The sequence below is a fragment of the Nyctibius grandis genome, chromosome 10 (genome assembly GCF_013368605.1).
Source record: "Nyctibius grandis isolate bNycGra1 chromosome 10, bNycGra1.pri, whole genome shotgun sequence".
Lineage (NCBI taxonomy): Eukaryota > Metazoa > Chordata > Aves > Nyctibiiformes > Nyctibiidae > Nyctibius > Nyctibius grandis.
In genome coordinates this window covers 12,839,311-12,842,136 of record NC_090667.1, presented here as the reverse complement: position 1 = coordinate 12,842,136, position 2,826 = coordinate 12,839,311, and the positions used below count along the sequence as shown (strand labels likewise).

Here is a 2,826-nt window from a genome sequence, read left to right as displayed (position 1 = left end):
TGGGACCATGCTTGGACCTACGGGGATCATACTGGGAGGGACTGGGACCATGCTTGGGGCAACTGGGATCATACTGGGAGTGACTGGGACCACAGTTGGGGTAACTGGGAACATACTGGGAGTGACTGGGACCATGCTGCTCTCAACAGGCATCATACTTGGAGTGACTGCGACCATGTTGGGGACAACTGGGATATACTGGGAGTCACTGGGTCCACACTTGTGGCAAGTGGGAACATACTGGGAGTGACTGGGACCATGATGCTGGTAAGTGGTGTATACTGGGAGTGACTGGGACCATGCTGGGTGCAACTGGGATATACTGGGAGTGACTGGGACCGACTGGGACCATGCTTGGGGCAACTGGGATCATACTGGGAGTGAGTGAGACCACAGCTGGGGTAACTGGGAACATACTGGGAGTGACTGGGACCATGGTTGTGGTAACTGGTGTTAAAGAAAATTGGCAGAATCCGGGTCTCTGGGTTTGCTGGTTTTATGAATCAACCCCCAAATCTCCCCCCTTTGAGTCCCCAAATGCCCCGAGAGCCTCCAAATCCCCCCAAATCTCCTCATTGACCCCCAAATCGCCCCAAACTCTCCAAACCGCCCTCCTGACCCCCCAGATTGCCCAGATAAGGGGTGAGAGGGGGGAGGGTGTAACCCCAAACTAAGGGGGGGAGGGAGGGGACTGTGGGGAGAGCCTGAGGGAGTGGGGGGGGATGATCACCCTGGGGGGACCCCAAAAATGTGGGGGGGACCATAAAACAGAGGGGTGCTGAGGGGGGGGATCCCCAAAATTAATGGGGGGGGTTCACTCACTGTCCAGGCCCCCCACAACAGCAATAACACTGCTGCTGATTGGCCGGGTGGGGGGGTCCCACCCGAGGCCCTTGAGCTGCTACGGGAGGACGGATTTCACGCGGAGCATCGCTCTGGCGTGGGGGCCCTTCTTGAGAGCCCCCCCTTTGTGGGGGGGGGGAAATGGGGGTCCCTGTCCCCCCCCCAACCACTCTCCCCCCGCAGGTGCAGCGGGTGCAGCCCCAGGCCCACCTGCAGGCGGAGGCCGCGGCGCAGGAGCGGGCGCAGGCGCAGGGGGAGCTGCGGCGCCTGCACAACCTGCTGCAGGAGATCAAGGTCTCCCCAGCCACCCCCCGAGTCCCCAACCACCCCCCCACGTCCCCCGGACTCTCCTTTCACGTCCCCTTTGTGAGAGCCCCCCCTTTCTGTGGGGGGGGGGAAATAAATGGCCGTGCAAAAGGCGAGTGCCCTCATGTCCCCAACACCCCCCATGTTCCCCTGGGCCCCCCTTCCATGTCCCCAACCCCCCTCTCCATGTCCCCCCCAACAGGTGCCCCCCCGCCTCCAAACACCCCCTGGGGACCTCAGGGGCCAAGCGGCTGACCTGCAGGCAGAGCTCAGGGGGCGCCGGGAGCAGAATCGGGTGCTTGAGGCCCAAAACCGCAACCTCCGGCACCAGGTGGAGACGCAGCGGGGGGAGCACGAGGCCCGCGAGAGCCACCTCGCCCTGCGCCTGCAGTGAGTGTGTGCCCCCCCCCCCCCCCAGATATCGGGGTGCCCCCCAAAAAGTGGGGTTTAACACCCCCCCCCCAACCCCAGGAGCCTGGAGGCGGAGGCGGCGGCGTGCCGGGAGGAGCGGGGCCGCTGGCGTCGTGAGGCCGAGGGGTGTGCGCAGGAGCTGGCCGCCCGCCTGCAGGACACAGAGGTACGTTATTGGGGGCAGGGGGGATTTGGGGGGGACTCCCCCCTTCCCCCCGCAAAAATAAGGGGGGTTTGGGCACCAATTTGGCCACTTTTGCACCCAAAAAGTGAGGGGGGAGCTCAGGAGCCACGGTGGGGGTTGGGGTTTGCCCCCCCACCATGACGGGGGCCAATTTTGCCCCCACCCCGCTCCCCGGGCTGTTTTCTGCCCCCCCCCCCCCCATGACTGGTTCTGATTTACCACCCCCCAGGGCTGTTTTTTGCCCCCCATCCTGACAGCGGCTGATTTTCTGGGGTTGGGGTGTAATAATGGCAGGGGGGTTAAATTACGGGGGGGGTTAAATTATGGGGGGGGGGGTGTCCCCTCACCGTGGCCACATTTCTCGCAGCGAACCAAAAGGTTTTCGGGGTTCAGGGCTCGGCCGGAGCAGACGCAGCAGGATTGATCCTCGCCCGGCACCACGGCTGTATTGGGGTGTAATTAATTAATTAAGAGGGGTAATTAATTAAGGGGGGGCTGATTAATAAAGAATTAATTAGTAATGAATGAATTACTGGGGCTGATGTCTTTCCAAAGGACGAGGAATTGGGAATTATCCTCGAATTGCACCAGGCAGCCCGGACGCCCCGCGTCCACCTTGGGGGGGGGATCCCAAAAAAAAATAATTGGGGTGAAATAAAGGGGGGGGTGGGAAATGGGGGGGTCTAGGGGGGGTTGGGGGGGGTCCCCACCTTTTTGATGGTGCCCAGGTAGAGGAGCCCGTCGGTCCAATGCGCCAGGACGTCCTGACCCTCCCGAAATTGGGGGGGGTGGGGGGGGGCGGCTTGGGGGGGCCCCCGTGTCGCTCGCCATTACATCCTGGGGGCCCGGAGTGGGGGGGGTGTGTGAGATCTAGGGGACCCCCCCACGCCCCAAAGCTGGACACCCCCCACATATTGTAATGGGATGGGGAGGGCAGGATTTGAGAGGGGGGGATTTGGGGGGGATTTCGGGGGGCCCCTCTACTTCCCCCCTGGTGACAAGAGGAGCCTCGTGCTGTCCCGGCCCGGGATTGGGGGGAACCCCACTTAATATAGGGGGTTTTGGGGCGATTTCCCTTGATT

At 62.3% G+C, this 2,826-nt stretch overlaps 1 long non-coding RNA gene across 1 annotated transcript; it reads right to left on the bottom strand.

The window, feature by feature from the left end:
- Positions 1-2,097: 2,097 nt before the first annotated feature.
- Positions 2,098-2,533, bottom strand: LOC137667734 (uncharacterized). The gene is made up of 3 exons (XR_011048838.1): positions 2,455-2,533; positions 2,278-2,359; positions 2,098-2,187 (listed from the first exon to the last, which is right to left on the bottom strand). It is a non-coding gene; the product is annotated as an uncharacterized lncRNA (long non-coding RNA).
- Between the last annotated feature and the right edge of the window lie 293 nt (positions 2,534-2,826).